Consider the following 26,090-nt stretch of genomic DNA (forward strand, 5'->3'; position numbering starts at 1 on the left):
CTAGGGACCAGGGGGACAAGAGCGCCAGTGGTTGTTGCTTGCGACTCTTGCAGATGATGACCTTGGTAGGCAGAGTATCTTCTGATTTGGGCACAAATAGATATAGATGAGGTAGGTTCTGTGGATTGCCAGATGTGCAGCAGAGCAAGGTAGGTAGCCAGGACACAGGACTGGAGCAGAATCAAGGATAGCCGGGCAGCGTGGTACAGAATCAGAAGGAAAAGCCAAAGTCAGGAGCAGAGCCGAAGTCAGGAACCAGAAGCAGGAGAGTAATCGCAGTTGAGTCAGGAACAAGCCGGGTCAGCAACAAAATCTTACAAGAGCAAGCAGGACACAGGGGGAGCTGAAGACCAGTCAGCACTGAACCTGAGCAGAGGCACTCCTTAAGTGGGCCATCTAGCGCCAATTTTCGCCGTGCATGTGCACAACCGGCAATTCTTCTGCGGGATATCCTATGCGCATGCGCATTCCCGATCGCGATTCTTCTTGCCGGAAATCCCTTACATAGACAGCCAAGGCAAGCACTCGGCAGGACTGTAAAGCCAAACTGGAGCCATAAGCAGTCACAGTGATAGCCAGGGACAGAAACGAGCAGGCAATGAGGTACCCAAACATCAGACAGAAACGTGGTAAGGAGTACACCAGGTTCAGAAACTGATAAGCAGAAGTATAGACAAGTCAATGGAAAGCCAGGTCAGCAATGGATAACACAGAGGATACAGCAGGACAGAAGGAGATAGCTGAAGCCCAGTCAGCACTGACCGAGAGTAAGAGCCTCCTTTAAATAGTCTATTTGGTGCCAGAAACTGTGGGCATGCTCCCGTGTGCGTGCATTCTTTTGCGCATGTGTGACCCTATACTCGTTTTTATTAGCAATGCATCTGTGCTTTTATCTATGCATGATGTTGCGCGCATAAGCATATATATGTGCAAGTCGCTGTACAGGAATTACCTTACAGCACCGCCCTCTCAGGGGGCATCACCAAGGCGCCCTTCCTTCACTATATATTAATGCACAGACAGGGGCGGACTGACAACTCATGGGGCCCCCGGGCAATTGGGGATCATGGGGCCCCTGTGCCCTTGCCCAAAATCAAAAAAGCCTATCAAAAAGGTACCAGGGGCATCTCATGGGGCCCCCTACTGACCGAGTTTCCAAATGGTCAGTCCACCGCTGTGCACAGATGATGTCAGCACCCCTTTTTGTATAATTAGAGGATAGCCCTGGATCAGAGTAGAAGTGAAGGAGAAGAGTACCCAGCACTTCACATGACTGTTTGCCATCATATTGGAAACATATTTTATAGTATGACAAATTATTAATACTCTTGTACATGTACTCTATAGTTCTTGCACAAACTTCTTGAAACATTTTTGTAGACCTGCAAACCTCAGCCGTCCTATAAGGTTTTAGTTGAGGAGTATCTCTGGGATTTTTTCAATGCATTAGGCATATGGGGTTAATTCCAGTCTATAGCAGAAGTTCAGAGGACAGTAAATCTAAACTGCTAAAGGAGCTAAGTGGTTGCTTCTTACTGCACAGAGGGGTCTGTGATTTGATATCCTAAGGTCTGACCTCAACCCTACTATACTGGAAACGTCAAAGTTTAGTTTTTCCTAATAGCTTTCTTATTGGGGTCGCCCTCTTACCACAGGCCCCATAGAAGCAGTGTACGCTGCTATGACTATTGATACACCACTAGTCCACCTAATTTGTTATCCTGGTGTCACAGAGAAAAGGTTAAGGGAGTCATTCCAGTGGAGTCAAAGATAGCAGCCTATGTTACTCCATGGGGACATAGCAGTTGTTCAGGCATAGCCATTCATTATAATTTGACAGGTGTGCAGGGGTGAGAAAACAGCCCTGAGTGCAGAGAGTGTGTGTTCTGTTCCATTCACCTGCCCCTGCATGCCTGTGAAATTAGGACATGAGGCTGCGTCTCTATAGAGTAACATAGGCTGTGAGTGCCTCTGGTCACATAAACAAATGGTCCATTCGCCCTGTTTGGACCACAGCATCCATGTGAATGAGGCCTTACAGTGGTGCCGATAATATTAATAATTACCATTAACAATTGTTTGGTATAGTGTAATTCACCTTTCTTGCCAAAACATGAAAAAAGGATCATCGTAATGACTTCCAGTGGACCGATTGAGGTGGTCAGATGTCAGATTGAGGAAAACAGTTTGCTACACAATAACTCTGGGCACTAAACCACACCATAATGTCCAGAATTGTAAAAAGGAGAAAATGTCTTGTACTTACAATGTAAGTTATGCCAGCAAAATGTTATCCTTTCTATAACCTCACACACAGATAAAGCTAATAGGCAGTACTGAATTCAAAATGATATTTAAAGTGATACTAACTGTAGCACTACCCCTTAGGAGTCGCTGAAGTTTTGGGTCCCCCTATAGTCGTGCACAGCCAGGCAACATGCATCTTCACACAAGCTTGCATCCAGAGTCAGAGATCAGTCCTTGAGCTTTGGTTTTGTTGTTTTTATTTAGGAGATTTGAACTGGGGTAGGGTTAGGGATGTACAGGATGAACCGATGAGGAAGGACAACTTCCTGGAACTATGTACAAGCCTCCACTGCAACACAGTCTCTGTAGGAGAGCTAGCCAGCATCTCCTTAATGTGCCACCCCAGATCCTAGATTAACTCCTCTTCATTCACCCAGCAATCTGAAGGTATCCCTGAACAGGGGATCTGGTGCCTGCTTCTTTAAGAAGTGGACAGTTCCAAGTAAGTAGCAAATCTGGTTTCCCACCAGAATGCTCCTTACCCTATCTGCCTAGGGGGTGCAGGGGTACTCACTCAGATCCTCTCCTTTTAGCTGGGCCACTCCTTCCCTACTGTACAGGTGGTCCTCACTCTGGGGGCCAGTGAAGTCCTGAGCTTTCCTCTTTTCCAGCTCTACTGCCTGTAGGTGAGCTCCTCTCTCCATCTGGGCTCCCTCCCATGCTCCTGCCTTCAGCTTCACATTTTCCTCACTGTTTTCCACCAGAACTCTCCTGTGGCTGAGCAGGCTCACTTACTTTTAAGGGTTGTCCTAGCCCCTTGCCAAGCCTCCTGTTGGGGATTGGCAAGAATCTCTCCAGAGTACATGCCAGCATCTCCTCAGATCCACCCACTGCCTCTAGGCCTTCCTCCAAAGCTCTAGAGCAGGGGGAAATTCCAGAGGGGCTAGCCCCCAGAGCCTCTCAGCTCCTGACCCAAATTTGAACTCCTGACTATTACACCCAAGCTGCTACTCAGCCTTCCTCTCTAACAATCAGGATTCTAGCTCCTCCTAGCTAACTAGGAGGGTGCTACATAACGATATGAGATTTATTTACTATAACTGGAGAGTGAAAAATCTGGTGTATTGACTACCATGCACAGCTGCACCAGATTCTGAGTACACCAATTTTAGTAAATCTACCTAGTGTTTAATTTATCTATTGTTTAATTGCCCCTGTTCCTTCTATTTATGTATACAGGTTGTGCCACTCTATTTATTTTAGTATAAAAAAGCATTTGAGTACCTTATTTAATCATTGCTGTTCAGAGATCACGCGACATTTCCCAGGTCTCTACTGTCCTAAGGGAAAGATATGAGGGACAAGTTTCTAGTGTTCTGCTGATGTATGCTCTATACTAGAAAGGTGGCCGTCTGGACTATGAATCTGTGTCTGAACAGAACTGATTGGTACTGTTCCAGTCACCTAACACAAAAAAGACTTTCAGAATAGAGAATCAAAATAAATAATTTGTAACAACAAAGTGTTTTAAAGCTTATTTAAAATCTATATTTCAAAGTAATTTTGTTTGCTATAAGATGGTGTAGGAAGAGTTTAAGTTGACTGAAAATAGCTTTCCCTTTGTTCACACTGTAAATATATCTGGAGATGGTTTTGCCAATCCAAGGCTGTGCTGGGACTAACAGGGAGGTGAAGCCTCCATCAATCAGCATATACAGTATACTCCAGCCCCATAGTGTTTAGCAATATGACAGCATGGAGGAGGAGGAAGGGAACTGTCATTTACTACTGTGTACACACCCACGTGTGTGACTCTATAGTCAAATGAGCTGATAAGAAAAGGAGAAAACAAACAGCTTAGAAGGGAACTGAAACTGGAGCATGGTCAGTAGATGTGGCAAGGAATGGTCTAAGCTGCAGCGAGGGCACAGACAAGGAAGGAAGGAAAGTGAACAGCAGGATCAACCTGGTCTTTTGCAATCTACAGAAAATCAATGCTCTAGTGGCAAAGTGAGTATGCACATAATGTAATGTAGCATATATTGACAGTTTATAATCTTTTGGGTTTAATGACACTTTAAAGAAGTCCCGCAGTGATCAAATTTTACAAGCTACTGTATCCAAAAGGCATAGAACTTTCTCATCTGATCATTAAAAGCAAAAACATACATTATATGTTCATTAAAAGTACAGCAGTCAAGCTTAGATAGGTAATAGTCCAATTTGTTTCACCCCAGCCATTTTCCAACTGACTATGCAACACAGTAGAATATATATACGTAAGACTGGACAAAGTTGACTCTTTCACTGATTTTTGTTCAATCAGCATCAGAGACATTACATTCACGATTGCCATATTGTCACTTTGTGCATTTGACTTTTGTATCTTTTCGAATCATATTGCACACAAATAATTGACTAAATAAATAGCCTCCAATGAGTAGAAGAGATCAAGATACTGAATACCCTTTTTGTCACACAATATCAGATGCATTCTAGTAGGATTAAAAGGGTGAAATGTAAATATTGGTTTATGTTAAAGGGTCAGTCCACCCACATGTTTACATTTTAGCCATGGGTGAAACCTAGTGTACTGAGTCAGTCCCTGGCTTCTTTTATATCTTGGATACTCCAGAAATGGCATCTCCTTGTTATAATTACACACATTTGCCTGTCCCAGCACCTCCTGTAGTATTCTCTATAAATATGAAACAAATATCAAGTGCAACATTTATAGCAATCAGATTAGATATCTCATCAAAAGAACCAGGAGTGATATAAGAAAATAATAAAAATAACAGGTAGTAAAAGCATCAAGTATCTACCAAACACTGAAACTGACTTTCTATCTTATAGAACACAGAAATGTTAATTGTACCTAAGCGAAATCCTAAAAAGGTTGTGTGGCTTGTGATGGTGCCTAGGCTCTCATAACTATATATCTGCAGTTTGAGATCTAAAGCACTGGTGCCTCTAAGCGCTGGTTTCACAAGACTTGGATGTTGGTATTATCACTACTGTTCTCCTTTCCTGGAGAGAAAGCTGTACCTGAGGACCTGCAGTGATATAATCCGTATATTTCTGCTTCATAATTATCCGTGGATCTGTGCATATGGTTCTTGATCATTAGTCATGGGGGGGACAGGGAAACCGTTCATACTTGAGGAATTAAAGCCCTGCCTCTGCTAAGATAGCCACCCCCCACAAAGCAACACAGTGTAAAACAAAGCATGGTAAATCAGTAATGGGAAAATGATCAGCTGAAGGAAGCCCATAGGCAATATTGGTAATTAGTCGTTTGCCCTCTTCCTTCCTTTTAAGTATAGCTTCTTCAGTTCTGATGTCTTTAAAGACAATCTCTGTAAAAATGATTGTCCACCCCCACTCCCACCATTCTGAAATGTATTTAAAAATAAATAAGGCTTCTAAAACTGTCTTCTAGGAATACTGACTGGTGATCCAGCAATGCAGTACAGTGCACCAGAACTGCCAGTAGATTGTTTTAATGTCATCACTCAGCTGAAATCTTCCTGAGCCTAGGAAGACCCTGTTACTTGACTGCCAATAGGAAGTGTCCACATTAGTTGGACAGCAACAGAAGCACCCAAAGAAGGACCTTAGTACTCTGCAGAAAATAGAAGGTTTGGGATCCAACACATATTATATGATCATGGATTCAGGTAAGTATTTAAGCATGTAATGTCTAAGGGGTCAGGTAAACACCAGTGGGGAGGAGGGGCCTAACCGCAGATAAACTTTAATGTGGAACCTCACGTTCCACTGACCCTCGTTCTTCCCCCAACCCCTTTCACTTTTGGAACTTTTTTTCGAGGGGGGGGGGGAGGGGGGTAGCAGGTACCTAGATTTGTCCGCTGGAAGCATCTATGCCATCCCAGTGTAGGTTCTCTCTTCCCCCATCCACAACCTCCTGGGACACATCACAGGTCCCAAGAGGCTGCAGGATTTTTCCCAGGGTGCAGCGTGGCTCTGGAGCTGCAAGGAGTCACGGCTGGCTTCCCACAGAATCGGCCTGGGAGAGGACTGCACAGGATTCCTGGAAAGGTAAGGGCCTAATAAAAGTCAGAAGCTACAGTATTTGTAGCTGCTGACTTTTCATTCTTTAAAAAATTACCAAAGGTCCTCTTTAAGGTAGGACTATGTTTTTATTCACCATTATAAAAGGTTTCCAATGCTTAATTTAGTAGAAAGTCTATAATAATCTATTAAGAAACACTGAAAGAAAAGTGGATATGTATTCTCTTATACCATGTTTCAAATGGAGACTTAGAATGAACAAGCCAGAATTGTAATTGCTGCAATGCCAAAATATTATATTCTATTTCTTTACAGGCAAAATATACTGTACCTTTTAGAGATTATTATACCTACATATAATAGTACTCTGTGGTTTTAAAGCTGAAATTTATTCTGCTTATATTTTGCCTTCCCTGGTTCCTCATTTTCCCCCTGATCAACATGAAAATTAAAAATGTATTTAGAACTTTTCCATTTTCATGACATTGACATTGACTTTCCATTTCCTAGACCTTATTTTAGATCCTGTGATGTTATCAGTGGATGGTTGTGCTTCTCTGTGCAATTCAAGCAGATCATTGTTGGGGGGGAAGGACCAGCCAGTATATGGTTTCCTGAAAACATCACAGCATCCGACTTCAGCACTCGTCTCAAAAGCCCTCAGACCTGATGCAAACAGAGTTATGTAAACATCAAAATGCCTTGAGGTTAGTCTGAAAAACTGGGTGTTCATAAGCAGGCTGGATTTATATGCAGACTAACCCAAGTAATGACCACATGTAATCTTGATGAGCGAAAGAACTGAACTTCAATAAATAAAAGTGGAAGGCAAGGAACAGTAAGGCTGAAGAGAAATGCGCTAGATGATAGCAAACAGAAGGTTTTTGGATACTGAATATGGTATAGATGACATACCTGATCCTAATAGTGAAGGTGGCCCAGGTGGCCCTGGTGGTCCAAAAAATAAGTAAATAAGTAAATCTTCCAGCAAGGATGTAAGATGAGCACTATCTGACTTGCTGCAACTTCTAATGTACACTGTGAGAAGCCCACTGTGTGCAGTATAATCAGAGTTAGGCTGCCCATAGACGGTCTGAATCTTGGCCATTTCAGCAGGAAGTGGGCTGCCTAAGCAGTTTCAGTATGGCAGAGGAGTCAGTACAACTGTGCAAGATTAAAGATAAGGCTATTGTATCCTGGTGAACACTGGTGAAACACCCGCAATGAACATATACTGTATTTATATGACTATGGGCTCCATTGACAAAATGCCTCTTTAAATTTTTTATAAAGTACCTCATAGTGTTTTTTAAACTTTTTTTGCAATTCACAAACAAAGCTATTACAATAAAGTTATTTCATAAACATATGCGGTATTTACAATATCTCTTGAAACCATGTGGTAATTTATCTCATGCAATGTCCAGTGGGATGGATACAGTGGAGAAGAATTACCCCTGGCAGTTTTTATTGTTAATAAAGAGGTAAAATGGTTTAAACCGTCAAAATATGCCAGCCAGCAGTCCCTGCAGCATGTGTATTAATACAAAAAAAAAAGGTGACTGGAATACCAGTCAAAGGGAAACTGCTTTCACAGGACACATGTGGTATATCAGAAACAACTGTGTTAAATGAAGTAAATACAAAATATATTTATAAATGTCAAATATTAAATTAATTCAGTATAAAAAAATCACACACATACAGTGCTCAGCATAAATGAGTATACCCCTTTTGAAAAGTAAGATTTTAATCAACATCTCAATGAACACAAGAACAATTTCCAACATTTTGACAATACTGAGCTTTATAGAACATTTGTTTAGTTCATTACATGAAAGTAAGGTTAATAATATAACTTAGCTTACAAAATCGTCAGTTTCACTCAAATTAATTGATGCAAAAATGAATACACCCCACAACAAAAAGTACTACATCTAGTATTTGGTATGACCTCCATGATTTGTAAGGACAGCACCAAGTCTTCTAGGCATGGAATGAACAAGGTAGCGACATATTGCAACATCTTTTTCCATTCTTCAAGAACAACCTCTTTTAGAGCCTGGATGCTGGATGAAGAGTGATGCTCAGTTTGTCTCTTCAAAATTCCCCATAGGTGTTCAATTGGGTTCAAATCAGGAGACATACTTAGCCACTGAATCACTTTCACCCTGTTCTTCATGCAACAGTGGCCGTAGATGTGTGTTTTGGGTTATTGTCATGTTGGAAAAGTGCACGATGACCAAGGGCACAGAGTGATGGTAGCATCTTCTCTTTTAATATAGAGCAGTACATCTGTGAATTCATGATACCATCAATGAAATGCAGCTCCCCGACACCAGAAGCACTCATGCAGCCCCACAGAAGGTCACTGCCACCACCATGTTTCACTGTAGGCACCATGAATTTTTCTTTGTACTCCTCACCTTTGCGACACCATACAGTGTTGAAGCCATCAGTTCCAAAAACATTTATCTTGGTCTCATCACTAGAGTACAGAGTCCCAGTAGTTTTCTTCTTTTTCAGCATGGGTCCTGGCAAATTCAAGGCAGGATTTTTGTGCATGGGCTTTAGGAGAGGCTTCCTTCGTGAACAACACCCATGCATGCCATTCTTCTGCAGTGTACACCGTATTGTGTCAAGGGAAACAATCACCCCAGTTTGGCTTTCTACTTCTTAAGCTAACTGCAGTGAACTTGCATGGTGATTTTGTTCAACCCTTCTCATCAGAAGACGCTCCTGTCAAGGTGTTAACTTCCGTGGATGGCCTGGACGTTTCTGTGAGAGTTACAGGTTAGAGACATGTGATTCATCAGAAGACTCCTTGACGGGGCCAACAGAAGGATGTCATTGAGCTAATGAAATATCTGAAGACCCCTGAGTCTCAGAACAGCTATGATAGCTGACAGCAGTCTTGTGAAGGTTCTGGGAGTGATGCAAAGCCCAAATGACAAAGAACAAACTGGTATGGTAAACCTGAGAAAGTGATAATGAGCCAGAACTATGGGGGCATGCAGATAGGTACCTGCCAAATCCACTGAGGCCATCCAGTCCCTGACTTTTACTACTGTAATAATGATCTCCAAGGAATCCATCTTGAAAGTAGGGGCCTTCATAGAGGAATTCTGATATTCCAGATCTAGAACTGGTCTGAAGTCACCTGAGGACTTGATTACCAGATCCAAAGAGGAATACATGGCTTTGCCCCATTCTTGTCTTGATACAGATAAAATGGCTTAAGCTGTTAACAATTCCTTTATATATGTGTGCAAACAATTACATTTCTCTGGACACATCGGTACCCAAGTTCCCACGAAGTAATACTGAGGATGACCCAGAATTCAAGCATCCTCTGCTTCTTCCACCCAGACCTCCCTGAACAGAGCCAATTGTTGTTTCCACTTGAGAGGGCTGAGTGGAGACACTTTCCGAAAGCCTTGTTGGAAGACTTAACTGGCTGGCTTGATTTGGACTTGACTCCCTTTGAAAATGCCACACTGACATTCTGCCAATGTCTGAAAAATGGCCCAACAGACCTGTACGCACTGGCTTGATTCTTAACTCTTCTGAAAAAGCAAAAGGACTGACATCACCATCTCTTCTCCTGCAGGATAGACCACTGGATGCAAATGAAAAAACAAAAAGAGGGCGCACCGACCTAGTGCATTATCGTTTAAAAATATTTATTGAGAGAAAAAGGTAAGTAACATACTCACAATGGACATAAAAAACACAGGCATATCACAATGAACAAGGTGTTCAATCCAAACAGCATCTAAGTCCATACGATGGAACCCAGGTTGGCTCTGAGGAAGAGGCTGAGTCCTCGAAACGCGTCAACCAGTTGGTCATCCAGGGTTCCATCATATGGAATCAGATGCTGTTTGGATTGAACACCTTGTTCATTGTGATATGCCTGTGTTTTTATGTCCATTGTGAGTATGATACTTACCTTTTTCTCTCAATAAATATTTTTAAACGGCAATGCACTAGGTCGGTGCGCCCTCTTTTTGTTTTTTCATTTGCATTTAGTGACTTTGGACCGCTCCGGTCTGTTGAGTCCATTCCCAGTGCAGGAGAAAAGTGTTTGCTGTGTTGGATAGACCACTGGATACCTGCTGAATGGCAGCTTTAAAGGTCTTGCCAAAAAGGAGCTTCCCATCAAATGGAATCGAGCAAAGGCTGTGTTTAGAGGCATTGTCAGCGGACCAGTGCGGGCCATAATGTTCTTTTGGTGTTACTGTGTAAGCCATTAACTTTGCTGTCATCCTGACTAGATCCACTGCCGCTTTGGCAAGTCGAAAGCTATCCTGAAGAATTGCACTTCTCCAGAACCACAGGACTCCATTTCTGCCATCCAAACTCTGAGGGACATAAGAGATGGTCATGCCACAGTGTACATCCTCTTCAGATCTGTATCAACATTGCAGTCCATTGGATCCCTAAAAGACCCCAAGCCTTCAAGTGGAAGCCCTATGTGGTGGGTAAATCTCTGCAAAGAGACATCTACTTTGGGAACTATATTCCATAATTCGCCGTGCCTTTGACAAAACAGGTATAACTTTGAAACTCTGTTATGAACATTTTTTCTTTTGTTAGGTTTTGTTGCCCATTCATCCTTAATGGGATTTCAATTATCAAAGGGAAAGAAGGAACTGTCTTTTTTCTTTTTTTTTTTAAATCCAGGTAGTACTTTCTCTGTCTTTTGGGTGGATAACTCTATTTGCGTCTCTAATGTACAATTTTACTTGCTATGTGTCTTCAGCTTTGCCATGTGCTGCCTACCTAAGATAGGATGTGCACACCAATTTGCCCGGCAATGCCTCAGCTGAACAGCCCCAACAATCCCCCACTTCAGTGTGGGTTGGAGAAGAGGCTCTGGAAAAAATAGAAGACCTTTTCTGTGCTTGCCAGAGGATTTACTCTTCTTGGAAGCTTTTTTGTGATTTTCCTCATCCCATTTTCGTATGAATGCAATGGGCCACTGGCGACGGTGCACTAGAACGACCACTTGGTGGATGTTTAATCAACCCTGGACTGTTCTGGTGAAGCAACTTGTCCTGGACAACAGGATACAGTGCTTTAGACCGAGCTCTTGGTGGATGTTTTATTCCACGCTGGAGTCTTCTTTCTGCCAAAAACGTATGCAGATAGCACTTAAAAAGTAGCAAAAAATAAATAAAATAAAAATGATAATAATTCCTTAAAGAGGGGAAAGAGAAGAAAAAATAAATAAACAAATTAGGAAAAAAAACCTCTCCATTTGATCTTTAGTGCTTGAAGCTGGAGCTTTAGCAACAACCTAAGGGGGGATATAACCTAACCCACATCTCAGGGTCATAATACATGTGCATGCGGCCAAGGCAAACAGCTGAGGTGACCTACAGGGAGCAGAGCAACAGTAGCTTCCTTTGTCACAGAGTGTCCCGGCAGCTCCATGCCAACCCAGGAAGTTCAGCACTCATCACCTTTGCACGTGTACCACCTAGTCTGCTTTGTAGCCAGAGCAAACACCGCCACCATGATGTGGGGATTACCAGCCTCAGGCAGACCCCAGATGTGCTGAAACGTGGGACTACAGGTGCCAGCCAGCCCACAGACCTCCTGAGATACGGGACAAGTGCCAGCCAGCCCACAGACCTGCTAAGATATGGGACTACAAGTGCCAGCCTAAAGACAGGCTGAGATATGGGACTACAAGTGCCAGCCAGCCCACAGACATGCTGAGATATGGGACTACAAGTGGCAACCATCCAACAGACCTCCTGAGATATGGGACTACAAGTGCCAGCCAAACTATGCACAGGTAAGTCACCCCGCCATCCCAGCAGTAGTTTATATTGCCCCACGGAAATAACTGCTGTAGGGTGACATAATCAACACGCAGTCATTCATACTGCATGCATAACAATCCCCGCACCAAGGAAACCCACTGCAAAGGGAGGTTTACAGCCCAAATGAGGGGTCTTCTTACCCAGGAGAGGCTGAACCTGGGAAACCCACAGGAGAGATATTTTTTTTTTGTCAAGGTGTCCGGAGCAAGGATGAAAAAAGAATGCTGAGTGAGGGGAGACAGCCGCTTTTACGAGCTAGGAAAGAGGTTGTCCTGGGGGGGTCAGAGAGGGGGGGGCGGAGCTGACCCGTGGTAGACTGACATGGGGAGGTCCAGGAAATATATATATATATACACACACACACATAGCATTGGGGTGCACACCCTAATGCAGTTGGCTGTGCACAACTATGGGTATTTATGTGTGTGTGTGTGATTTTTTTTTATACCTTTTTCTTTCACTATTTGGCATTTAGAAACATAGTTGGTATTTACTAAAAGTATAACTAAAGGAAGAACATTTTTTTTTTTTTAGTTTTGGATAGGGCAGAGAGGTATTATAACACCCATTAGATTTTTATTGCACTCTGTGCCCCTATTAAGGAGATTCACACTCTCTATTTTGTCCTGTTTACTATTAATATGAAGGTAAATCTCCCCTGTGGGACAAAAAAACTGAAAGGGGTTCTAACCATCTATTACTCCACCCAAAATGAAAAAGAAAGTTTTGCCTTTAGTTACACTTTCAAGCAGCCTTTCTCAACCCTTTCAACACAGAGGAACCCTTGAAATAACTTTCCAGTCTCAGGAAACCCCTGCAAAAAATTACTATAGCTACAACTCATGATACATTAGTGTGATGGTCAGGGGGAAGAATGCTCCTTACACTTATAGATAGCTAAAAAGATCAATGGTGTCAGTGGGAACTTGTCAGTGGGACAATATCTCTATAAATAATTGTGAAAAAGTAAAGTATCCGCACTACGCATGACTAGATTAGATCATTGTAATATGCGTGTACATTGTATTATGTTTGGAGTGATAGGAAGTTTTTTTGCAGCAAATGATGTATATATGCTTGTATATACACACAAAAAGCCTCTAAAAATCTGGCAAAATGACAGGAGAAAATAAGTATATTTTATTACATGTAATGGAGTGGATTTACTAAATGAATGGGGTTGATTTACTAAAGGCACATAGACTGAGCACTTTGCAAGTGAAGTTGCTGCAGAGCTTAGTAAATGAGGGGAAGCTCTGCTGACTTCCATCATCCAATCATGTGCAAACAAAAATGCTGTTTTGTTTCCTTCCATGTGATTGGGTATTCTTTGTAAAGTGAAGCTTTACCTCATTTACTAAGCTCTAGAGAAAATTGTACAGTCTATAGAAATGTAGGCGACATTTCATTTTGGATTAAGTAAGGATGGTTATAACCCGTCAGATTTTATTTTAATGTTTTGCCATCTGTATACCCTTTGGAAGATGCCCCCTCTATTGCTTTTCTGGAGACAACCCCAAATTTATGGATTTTCTTTTACTTTCACTTTCAATGACAATTGTAAACAAGACAAATAGAGAGGGTGTATCTAATAGGGGCACAGACAACAATAAAAACTTGACAGGTGTTCTAATCTACCTCCACTCTATCTAAAGCTAAAAAATGTTTTCTTGCTTTAGTAAATCAACCTCAATGATTTCCATATTTCCATATTTAGGTCTCCATGGATTACTGTTGAAAGGACAGATCCAAAAGGGCAGAAACTACTCAAAATTGCCTATTATATTTTTACATTTCTTGAATACCACGTGCTTGGACCACTACTTAATTACTGCATTCAGTTATTTAATTATTTCCTTCTGTGAATTGAGTTTAAAGCCCTTTTATGCGGTATTTACCGATCGCACTCTGCGGTAAATACCACAAAACGGTATAGTGAATTGACAGTTTCAGGATTGCATGCAATGTGTCGGCAAAATGTGTCTAGACACCTAAATATTGCATGCAAGTTCCTTTTGTAAATGGAGCCCTATGTGTATTATGTTTCTACTCTAACTTGGCACCTTTTCACTTTCTTTGGTTCAAAGTAGAAATGAGAAATTTACTTTGGTGAGCATGAACATTTTTGTTAGTTTGGAACCTGTGGATATATCATTAGGCTAGACTATATTTTGCCACATTCTCCCCTGCTGTGATGTCCCCTCCTAAATTCCCCCAGACCCTCCGAGGCATCGCAAAGGGCACTCAGAGCATGTGCCTTGCATCACTCCTCTATTTTCTCCTCTAGGTATAGGAGGCGGACTGACCATTTGAAAACTCGGGAATTGCCCAAGGGCCCGGGGTCAGTAGGGGGCCCCATGAGATGCCCCTGGTAACTTTTTTATAGGCTTTTATGAGTTTGGGCAAGGACACAGGGGCCTCATGATCCCCTATTGCCTGGGGGCCCCATGAGTTGTCAGTCCGCCCCTGACTCGGTGCCTCTGAATCTTAAAATATTTGGAGAGCTAACCCCCCCCCCACACACACACACACACTACTGCACTGCGAAGCACAGTACACATGTAAGTTAACATTCAAGAAAGCCAGCACATAAAAGATAATAAGTAGTGAAATAGATTCCATCCAACTTTTTTCAATGTTACCAAATTCTCCAAGCTTTGCAAGTTTTGTATTTATTGTTACTTTTCCTCAACTGTGTGTGCATATCCATTTCAAATTCCATATGTTTCTCGTTAGCCCATTCACAAATTCCATCCGGCTTCCTCTGGAGGCAACACATACCCTGGTCTGACTTTATTATAGTATTTAATACTGTCTGCAAAAATGCTAATCTGTATTTTCTATGGACACTTCAAGATTATTCATGAGCTAATGAAAAAGAGGTGTGGAAGGATTGTGCAGGATTGGTAGACAGGGTGTGGTGATAGATGTGTGAGAAGAGTTTGCACAAGGATACAGAGGCTAATGGGACAAATGTGGAGGGTTTGTGTGAACCTGAAAAAAAAACTGTGGTATAAGTTTTCCCATTCCATACATTATAAACAAAGAAAGGGTCAAGGCTGCAGATTTATGGTGATGGAAAAAGGGAGTAACACAGGCAGTCACTGCAAAGTAAAAAAAAGTGCACATGCAAGAATCTTTTTTCTTTTGCTCAAATAAATTTCAAGATCTTTTGTTCTGACACATACTCATTATACATTCATTTGCCTCTTTATTAGGTTCAATTATCTAGCAAAAATAAGTGAGTGGTCATGGCTAGCAGCAATATTCAGGGGTAAACTGTGGCATTCAGGTGATGTTCAGCTGATATTAAAGGGCCTGATGCGTTACAAGGGCAAAGATGTCAAATGGCACCCCCCCACCACCACCACCACCACAAAATGTGCAAGCATTATGTGTCAACAAATATCCCCTCCCTCCTCTCTAAAAAAATTTGTGAGCACTAATCTGCACACTTACCCCAAGCATAAATTCCCTTTGCAAGCCAAAATTCTCTCCAAACAAAAATTCCCCCTCTTCTGGTACTCCTGCCAGCTTGTAGGTAGGAATTCTCCATGCAGCGCCCCCCCACCTCACATGATACCACAGAGCCCAGGACAGCTGCCCCTCCTGCCCACCCCTTCTCACAGCCCTGCTTACAATCTAAGGTCCCTAACTTACATTCATACACATAATAGGGCCCATTTAGACAGTGCCAATTTAGCTACCAGCATGTCGCTGGAGTGTGAGGAAACCGGAGTACCTGGAGGAAACCCATGCAAGCACAGGGAGAATATTCAAACTCCAAGCAGGTAGTATCATAGTTGGGACAAAAGTGTTTTGTTGCAAATCACTTCAAACAAGAATATTTTGACTATCCCATTACATCAAATTCAACCTGAATCACTGAAAAAAGATAGGATGAATCTAAGCATGTGTGCTGTGCACACCACATTCTGATCATGCAATCCTACAAATTGCATGTTGTAACAGAAACTGAGATTTAACATGCAAAAAATGTGACTTCCAAGCCCAAATAAATGTAATGCACAGGTGCCAAAGTTCCTTGGCAACAAAATTACAACTGCAGAAAACCTACAACTGTGAATAGGAATTGTCCGGCTTGTGTCCAACCAAATTAAAGGGGAGAATTGAGTTATACAAACATCGTTTTGTTGTACATAAAAACTATTTAAAAGCAACCACCAGATAGGTGTATCACCCAACTGTACCATGACCTTAACTAGGATAATGTGTCAATATACTCTCAGAGGGAAATTCATCTCTCATAAAATTGAGCTAAAAATCGGATAAATTGTGGGAAAGCACAGTGAACCAAAACAGAGTAGAGTTCCTGCACATTGTATGGAGATTGCTTGTAATGCTCAAATTCCTCTCTGCAGTAATAGAATTGACATCATATATGATAAATGGGATATTTAACACTTTATGATAAGGAAAGCTTTCCCACAATGCACAGTCAAATAACTCCTGAATAACTGAAAGAATATCATCAACTTGAAGGGTCATGGAGGATTTTTTGGACAAATCACGAGTAGATAAGCAAAGCCTCCTAAAGGCAATTCAGTGTTAATATACTTAGTATCAATGTCCATAAAGTTCAACAGTGTCCAGGAAATGCAGACACAGTAATCATACTTCAAACAGGGATCATGTAGCTCATAGCTATAGATGAATGGTGAATGATCAATAATGACTGTATACAGTGCCTAATCATTTGGGGTTGATTGATATTGACTTTAGTCAGAGAGTCAAAAAAGAAAGTCCCTGACTATATACCCTAAAAAGGGTAAATGATTGTTCAATGTTTCACAAAGAATGCCATATATAAATCAATACTCATCTGCTGAATAAATGCAATAGAAAAATCCTTCCAGCTCCACAGCTTGTTTGCAGGCAAAGACAGCAGCAATACCATTCTGCCAGGATTACTCGATAGCTATTGCTTTAACTCCGCTTTGTAAAGATCCCATGCGGACCAGGTACAAGTGGGGCAACACTATCCCTCAAATAGGCTCTGTAGAATGGTGGAAAAACTCTGCCCAGGTTCGTTATTGCACCCAACTTCTTCAGGAGGTAAGACATATCATAGGGTCATCAAGGACTTCTACTTTTAAAGCTTACATTCCATGATGACCGTACCTGATAAGTTAAGTATATTAATCATACAGTTTGTTACATGTCATGCTTTTCATTTTGTCTAAGTTAGTATTCTTTAAATTTAAAATTTAGCTTCATTTGCAGTAGATTTCAGTATTTGTGTAAGGTACAACTGAAGATTGTTCTCTGCAGTACTAGATAACATTGCAAGATACAATATGTAATTAACCATTTCAATATCGGGCAATTTTACACCTTCCTGCCCAGGCCATTTTTCACGTTTCAGCGCTCTCACACTTTGAATGACAATTGCGCGGTCATACAACATTGTACCCAAACTAAAATTTTATCATTTTATTCACACAGCTAGAGCTTTCTTTTGGTGGTATTTAATCACCGCCAGGGTTTTTATTTTTTGCTAAATTAACAAAAAAAGACCAAAAATTGTGAAAAAAAAACACGTTTTTCTTTGTTTCTGTTATAAAAGTTTACAAATAAGTAATTGTTCTTCATAAATTTAGGCCGAGATGTATTCTGCTACATGTCTTTGGTGAAAATAACCCAAATTAGGATGTATTTTTTAGTTTGTAGGAAAGTTTTAGAGTTCACAAACTATGGTATAGATCTGAATATTGATCAATCCTGAAGTACTGACAGCCAATCTAATTTCTTGAGGTCCAAGAATGTCAGAACAGTACAGATATCCCCCAAATGACCCCTTTTTGTAAAGTAGACTGTCTGACGTACTTCATAAGAGGAATGACGAGTTTTTTGAAGTTATATTTTTTTTGTCATAATTTTTCAGAAAATTAAAAAATTAAAAAAATTATTTTCACAATTTTTTTTTTACATACTGTCACCAGTGCAGTACAGCATCATCATATAACTGGCATGGCGGTGAACAGGGACACTGACTGGTGACAGTATGAAAAAAAAATATATATATATATATTTTGTTTTATTTTTTTATTATTTTAAATTTTTTATTACATTTTCTTTTGTTTGTTTTTTAAGATTTTTTTTATATATTTTACTATGACCAAAGTAGTACAATGTTACCATAGTAACACTGTACTACTTTGGGGAAGTGATCAGTATTTTGTTTATTTTTTTTTTTTACACAATTTTCTTATAGCATAGAATTACCTGAATGACATCGATTCATTCAGGTTTTTTTTTTGTTTGTTTTTTTGTGCTTAGCTGTGATTTGGCCCCTGTTGCCGTTACCATGTGACCTGCTGTGACCATTCACAGCTAGACACTAGTATACGATGGATGGCATGAATGAAGCCATCCATTGTATACAACTGTCATGTGACCTGCTGTAATTGGTCACAGCAGGTCACATGGTACCGGCAACAGGGGCCGGTACTCAGATCTGTCATCGGCTGTGTCCGAGGTACACAGCCGGTGATAGATCGCTCCGCTGCGTGGCTCTGCAACTGCGCGAACTGCGCATGTGCGGGAGGACGCCAAATGGCGTACACCCCGGAAAGCTAATGCATTTTTGCGGCCGCCAAACGGCTATAGGCCGGGCGGCTAATGGTTAACTCTCCATACTTAGATAACTAAATATAATATCAATTCAGAGTTGTTGGTACCACTGTCTGGTCCACACAGGCCACTTCCTCTTTGTGAAGGGCATTCTTTAGTTGACATTTTATTATTACTAGGGTGCCTACTTCCTGGTTTTAACTTTCATTTACAGCCTCTGAAGTCTTGTAAAACTTTAGACACACATGTGCTCCAGCTTGTCCGTGGAGGAGGAAGATCATGGACATTACATGGCTAGCATGCCAGGAAGTCCACTGTCTTATCAGCTTGGTAAAATGACACTCCAGGCAATGATTATAATAATCAGTTCTTTACAATGTCTCCCTAGTATATGCACATTACCAATATGCTTCTGCTTCTTAACCTAGCTTATTTTGAAGAAATTACTTAGCAATCCTGCCTTTTTCTTGATTGTGAGCTGATTTTTTGTGTTTTATTCTTAATTTTCAGTATTTATTTGCTAGAAATGGCTATGCTATCAAGCATTGTTGGGACCCGGAGGCATCTTCATTATGGAAGTATAATCGCTATATATATATAGTTGCATAGTTAGTCTGGCTGAAAAAAGACAAAAGTCCATCCAGTTCAACCATTAAAAAAAAAAAAGTTATAATCCTACACCCACAGTTGATCCAGAGGAAGGCAAAAAAAACCTTAGCAAAGCATGATCCAATTTGCTCCTGCAGGGGAAAAAACTCCTGCCTGGTCCCTCGAGAAGCAATTGGATATTCCCTGGATCAATTGTACCTATTGTGTATTCAGTTATATTCTGTGTATCCAAGAAAGAATCCAGGCCTTTTTTAAAGCATTCCACTGAGCTGGCCAGAACCAACTCTTGAGGGAGTCTATTCCACATTTTCACAGCTCTTGTATGTGGCTTTTTGGAATAAAAAGCTGCATATTGTGTGTATAGTTAACACTGAACACATTTGTAGCACAGTCCAATCATCAGAGCTAACTGCAGTGCACGCCTCCTGCAGTCCAAACCACATTATTGTCCCCTTAACCATCGGTCTACCCTCTTAAAGGAACCTCTACTACCAATGTCATTAGTTACTACAGCCCAGAGAGGAGTTTCCCTTTGCCAGCAAGTACTTCTGCCAACTTCTGACACCTTTTTGCCTAAAATTTGCAACTTGCTCAGTGTATTAAAGGGACACCACCCAAGTCAAGTGCCACTTAAAGGGATAGTATGTGTCCTTACTACTTCTTTTTCTTGTATTAATCCTTTGAGGGACTGTCAACTTCACCTCTTCCCACTTTAAAGGTCTGGATCGTTATAGTGCACCAACTGGGCCCCAATGAGCACACAGAAGATTCCTAACTGCATGTAAAGAGGCATTGACTTCCCTAGTTAAAGAGCTCTTTCCTATCTAAAATGTAAACCTTGCCATAAGATTCTGAGGGCCCAAGTGAGCTAGTCCGACCAAGTTTTCCTTGCAAACTTGGGAGTAGAAACACCTCAGGTTGGAGGTATTGAGTTAACTTCTGAAAAGCAGGCCTGCTAACACTGATTGAGATTTTGCTGTATGTGTTGTTTCTTTAGAGTTGCTGAGGGTGACAATTGCCATTGCATACACCTATGCCACTTTTCTATACCACTTTGTGTTGTTTGACCAATCTTACATTGAGTTTACTCCAATCTGTGTTTGAATCTACTTTCTGGTGATAATTTACTCTGTTCAGAAGAGTACTGTAGTGTCATCAGGGGTTGGGCATTCAGAGAGGGGTTCAGAATGACAGGGAGCCCAAAAATAACTCAGTGACTCATAAGGGGGTAGCGCTACTTGTGGGGGCTTGTCCGAGATATCCCTGTCCAGAGAACCCCAACGAGGAAGCATGGAACCCTCCAAGATAATCTTGTGGTGCCAAGAGGAGAATGGAAGACCAGAGTGATGTGTGGTGCTGAGCCTTCCTGGGGATGATTGGAGTGAATAGCAGGTCAAGCAGATGCTGATGGCTTGCATCCCCGACCAGAGAGTGAGTGTCCTTGACATCAGAGGTAATCCAGATGTACCCAATGTATTGGTACTGACTGAATAGAAAAAAAGAATTCCTCCCTTGCTTGAAGAAGATAGTATACACTTGTCTGACACAGTGATGGCACAACTGTTACGACCAAGCTTCACTAGTGACAGCACAGAGAGTTGGAGGAAAGGAACCCCTGAACCCAAGCCATCCACTTCAGAAGACACTGTGGGGGGAATACCTGCTATTTCAATGGCTGAACTAGGGAAGTTTAGAGACTCTACTGAAGAACTCTACTTCTATCACCAGTCATAACTACTAAAGACTGAGGTTCTTCTCTGGTAAGGTCCCTACTCCCCTGGGGAAGACAACTTTGACACTTGGGTTGATTAAGCTCTCCAGGCGATAGGGGAGTGGAAAGTGTTAAATGCTGTGAAGAGACAAAGGGTAGTGGATAGCTTATGGGCTCCCACCTCGGACATTGTGTGAAGCCGAGAACTGGAAAAGCCAACCCCTAAGAAGTGAGCAACTCAAACTAGAAAATCACGGATTAGAAGCACAAACCCCCAACCCGAGAAACTTCCAGATGAGAAGCCAGGAGGAATTAGAGATTTGGGGAATCAGGACCCAGAAATGCTCTTATGACAGCTACATACCCATCCACCTGGTTTTCAGCCCAACCTTAACAGGGAGAACAAAGACTTTTGGCAATAGTTTACCCCAGGCCTTTGAGGATAAAGCAGTACTCCCTACAAATTGGGACCAATACCAATCTAGTATGCAGGCTCCGTACTCCACTGGCCGAGCAGAACACGGTACTCATAGAGAGCATCACCCAAAATTGCACCAAGTCTATCAAAGGGGTGTTAGAAAGTTAAGAGCTCCAGAAGAGGAAGAGGGGGTGGAAGTCAGAATAGATTAGTGACCACCTCTATCTGCCAAATTGCAGCCTAGTAAACAGGCTAATGTAGAGTCCATTGGAATTGAAACAATATTTCTGGGTTTCAAATTGTAGCTGATATCTCATGCACATAGTTACGTGCAATTGTACTATTTCCATATCTATAATAAAGAAACTAATTCCCGCAACTGGTATCTTCATTCTTTCACTTTTTCAATATGTATTTTGGGTGGGAGAATAGAAATTTAGTATTATTCCAAGTATGTTGGGGGGTTAGAGAGGGATGGAGAAAGAGAAGAGGATTAAAGATTGTTTGAATTGGAGGATGGGGAGGGGAGAAGAAGGACCAGACCCTCTCCCTTCTTCAGTCCAACATGACTCTTCAGCTGTTATATAACATATGGGAGAAATCTTATGTTGTCTGGTCACCATACAGGAACCATGGTGTCCAGGTATGCCAGTATTTTTCACTATGATCTTTCATGGCCATAGTGAGGTGTTCCATCTGTTGAAACTCTTTAATTATGCCAGACTATAAAGATCTTGAAGGAGGAGTTGTCTGTTTCCACATAGCTGCAAAGCAAGTCTTAGCAGCATGTAGCAAATTTATTATTAGGAAATGTTTGTATTTTTATTGGATAGAGGGGTGTCGTTCAATAGCTACAGTATGCTGTGGAGTGTGGAATAGTTTGTTCTACCATACTCCAGAATTCCAAGAGTTTTGGATATTCCCAAAAGATACTGTGTGTAGAAGAGCCCCTTCTGCTTTTAGATGCCTCCAAAATTGATTAGAAGTCTGTGGAAACATTAAATGGGGTTTTGCGGGGTTCTGTTCCACTTTGTGAGTAGTTTGTTGCTTCCCTCCTGATATTTGCTAGCTGTTGAGGACTTACTGTATGTATTATCTCCCTTCTCAATTGCAGCACAGTAGAACTGCTCACATAATGTGCAGCAAGTACAACATTTTTGGCTGTTGTCTCTGAAATAATACACTCTTTTTTACTTCATGATAAAAAATACCTTGTCTCTTTCTCTCTCTCTTTCTCACTCTCTCTTATGTTGCAGCCCAGTAAAGCTGCTTACATGCTCTCTAGTCACTGTAGCATATGTCTGGCTATTGTTTCTGAAATATGGCACTTGTCTCTGGAATGTGGATTGTGGTATTGAAATGATTTTTCACACCCTGTTTTGACAATTTATTAAATGTTTAAGACAATGCAGCATGCCACTGTGAAATGAGATAACAAACTATACCATGGAACTGTTTTGCCACTGATTGGAATTAGTATAAAGTTGAGGAAGCGGAAGAGTAAACACAGCTTTTAGATTTCTTGTGGCAGCTACTTCCGCTGCTCTTTTCTGGGCTTTTACACTTAAATAAAAAAAAGCATGTGATAAAGGCCAAACCAGCTAAAAAGGTCTTTGTTTTCAAGTTGAATTGAATCAGATTGGAGTGCTACTGCTATATTTAAGCCAAGCAATAATGTAAATGCAAAATAATCTATTGCACATGCTAAATATGTGATGTCAGAATATGGTGTTGCTGACGCTGTCTGTGAGAGTCCTGTTTTTGTAATACTGCATACAGCCTAAAGGCATTTCACAAGCATGTATTAGAATGTAACAATGTTTTTCTCATGGTGCCTTTGAAGTTGCATTTAACAGGAAGACCCTCTCCTCTCTAAATGGTACTTTAACATTTTTTTTATGGATGGTACATATTTTCAATTGCAGTGTGCACTCCCCAAGCCCTTTGACAATTGAATGTCTTTTAGCCAAAATTGATTTCCAAGATTGCCTTCAAAGGGGTTCAGATTAAAGTTCAAGTTCACAATTTTTGGAATTTGCAATGAGTTTGACAAATGGTCTGCAAATTGAACCCAGGTACACTGACTCATCACTAACAGCCACTTTGGGAGAGGTAAATCTGATGCCAGCATTGTTGCTTCTGCTGCATTCTGAACAACAAAATCACCATGATACAGCTTATTTTTTGGACTTTTAGACTTTTGATAACCAGATCAGAAGTCCTGTGGGAGTTTACAACTAAATTGAATATTCTTCTAAATATTGGACATCATTTTTGTCCATCTACATATTAGCAATCATAGTCTAGTTAGGAAATAGTAAATAGATTTGAAGTCCAGATATACAGCAGCCAAGAAATGGAACCTCCTGCTAGATACTAGGCAGAAAAACTTAAAATTGGAACTGCCTTCAGAGGACTTTCGAGCACAAAACTAACACTTCAGGATAGGGATCCTTATTTCATAAAAAAAGGCAGTTATCTTTAGCTGAGTCCAATCAGAGTTGAAAACTGCAGCTGCATTAATTAAAATAAAGATTCCTATTCTTGTGCAAAGCTTTCTGAATTGAACCTTGATGTTTATTGGGGATTGTGGTGTACATGGCAAATACAATTCTTTATTTCCATTTAATAAATTTTTTTTGTTTTAATAGGTTTTTAATCAGGACATTTTAAAGACTACAACAAAACAAGTATGTTGATAGGAGTTTGAAAAGGAAAAGTACAATGTGGCTGAAAGACTAAGCCTTCAGCTAACACAACTGTGCAGCCTTAAAGTATTTATCACAGTGCTAAACCCATTTTTAAAACAACATTGCTTTTATAGCAAAAGGAAATTATACACTATATTGCCAAAAGTATTGGAACACCCCTCAAAATCATTGGATTCAGGTGTCCCAATCACCTCCATGGCCACAGGTGTACAAATTAAGCACCAATGGGTCAGTCTCAGAAGATCAGTGAATTCAAGTGTGATACCGTGATAGGTTGCTACCTGTGCAATAAGTCCATCCATGAAATTCCCACGTAAAATGACAGAGCTGGGTCAGCGCATGCTGAAGCGCACACTGTGTGGAAGTTGCCAACTGGCTGCAGAGTCAACAGCTACAGACCTCCAAACTTCGTGTGGCCTTCAGATTATTATTATTATTATTATTATTATTACTACGAGTTTATATAGCGCCAAAGGGTTTGCTCAGCGCTGTACAATAGGGGGGACAATACATGGCACAGTACAACAACAACAAACAATGTACGAGGGGTAAGAGGGCCCTACTCTTACGAGCTTACAATCTAGGAGGGAGGGGGTAAAAGGTACAGTAGGAAGTGGCTGAGGGGGATGAAGTGGTGGGAGGAATGAGGGAGGAAGGCCGTTAGGTGAGGGTGGGGTAGGCTTCCCTGAAGAGATGGGTTTTGAGGGAGCGCCTGAATGTGAATAGGGAAGGCGACAGTCTGATGGATTGGGGCAGTGAGTTCCAGAGGATGGGGGAGGACCTGGAGAAGTCCTGCAGTCGTGCATGGGAGGAGGAGACCAGGGAGCAGGATAGAAGGAGGTCCTGTGAGGAGCGAAGGGTACGGGTAGGGTGGTACTTGGTGATAAGGTTGGTGAGGTAGTCAGGGGCAGTGTTGTGAACGGCTTTGTAGGTCAGGGTTAGGAGTTTAAATTTGATGCGTTGGGCAATCGGGAGCCAGTGGAGGGAGAGGCAGAGGGGGGTGGCAGAGGTGGAGCGGGTGGTGAGGTGGATGAGTCTGGCAGCTGAGTTCAGGATGGTCTGGAGCGGGGAGAGCCTGCACTTGGGTAGGCCAGTGAGGAGAGAGTTGCAGTAGTCAAGGCGTGAGATGATGAGGGAGTGTACTAGAAGTTTGGTGGTGTCTGGGGTGAGGAAGGAGCGTATCTTGGCAATGTTGCGAAGATGGAGCCTGCATGTGTTTGTGAGTGATTTGACATGCGGTTGGAGGGAGAGGTTCGCGTCAAGAATGACGCCAAGGACTTTGGCTTGCGGGGCGGAAGTGATAGTGGAGTTGTTGGTGATGATGGATAGGATGGGGGGGGGGGTGTTGGCAGGGGGAAAGACGAGAAGCTCGGTTTTGGAGAGGTTGAGCTTGAGGAAGTGTAGCGACATCCAGTCTGAGATGTCATTTAGGAGGTGAGTGATGCGGGCGGAGATAGTGGGGGTGAGGTGAGGGGTGGAGAGGTAGATTTGGGTGTCGTCAGCATAGAGGTGATAGTTGAAGCCGTGAGATTGTATGAGTTTGCCCAGGGAGGAGGTGTAGATGGAGAAGAGAAGGGGTCCAAGGACAGAGCCTTGGGGGACCCCAACAGAGAGGGGGAGGGAGGGGGAGGTGGCACCATTGTAGGTGACACTGAAGGAGCGTCGGGATAGGTAGGATAAGAACCAAGAGAGAGCAGTATCACCGATGCCAAGGGAGAGTAGTTTATTAAGGAGGAGGGGGTGGTCAACTGTGTCGAAGGCCGCAGAGAGGTCCAGGAGAAGGAGGACAGAGTAGTCGCCCTTGGCTTTGGCGTTGAGTAGGTCGTTAGTGATTTTGAGGAGGGCAGTTTCAGTGGAGTGTAGGGGACGGAAGCCGGACTGTAGAGGGTCAAGGAGGTTATTGTCTGTAAGGTGGGAGCTTAGGCGATCGT

This window comes from Staurois parvus, unplaced genomic scaffold, assembly GCF_062004578.1.
Source record: "Staurois parvus isolate SC_StPar_1 unplaced genomic scaffold, SC_StPar_1.0 ptg001051l, whole genome shotgun sequence".
Classification (NCBI taxonomy): Eukaryota; Metazoa; Chordata; class Amphibia; order Anura; family Ranidae; genus Staurois; species Staurois parvus.